Source organism: Apaloderma vittatum, unplaced genomic scaffold, assembly GCF_000703405.1.
Source record: "Apaloderma vittatum isolate BGI_N311 unplaced genomic scaffold, ASM70340v1 scaffold29547, whole genome shotgun sequence".
NCBI classification, from domain to species: domain Eukaryota; kingdom Metazoa; phylum Chordata; class Aves; order Trogoniformes; family Trogonidae; genus Apaloderma; species Apaloderma vittatum.
The window spans coordinates 4,377-4,839 of record NW_009727168.1 but is presented as its reverse complement, the minus strand read 5'-3'; positions in this window follow the sequence as shown (position 1 = coordinate 4,839).

The window sequence follows — 463 nt, the reverse complement described above, 5'->3', positions numbered from 1 at the left end:
AGCGCCCCTAGCGGGCTTCTGCGCAGGCAGCTGGAGGGCCGGGGGTGGCTGCGTTTCGCAGCCGACGGCCCGAGAGGGTTGTGAGGGAAGGGTTGAGTCCCTCCTGCGGTGACGTTGGGTGTTATGTGCATTAAAATTGGTCTGTTCACTGCTGCCGCAGCACACCTGGGCCAGCTTTTCTGTGGGGAGAATGAGGGGGGAGCAGGGCCATGGGGAAGGACGTGCCCCTGATCCTGACAGAGGGCTGGCAGTCTTCAGGGACGGAGAGGGCACTTTTCTGCTGCTCACTTTCTTCTAAGGACCCTCCAGGGCCAGCCTGGTGGGCCCTACCAGCCTAGTTGCATCCTGCTGAGCCTTGAATATAAAGACTGCATCCCTCCTCACCGATGGGTCCTTCCCCTCCTCCTTTATCTGCTCTTCCAGAGACCCAGGGCTGTGCAGGAAGCCGGGGAAAGGAGCCAGG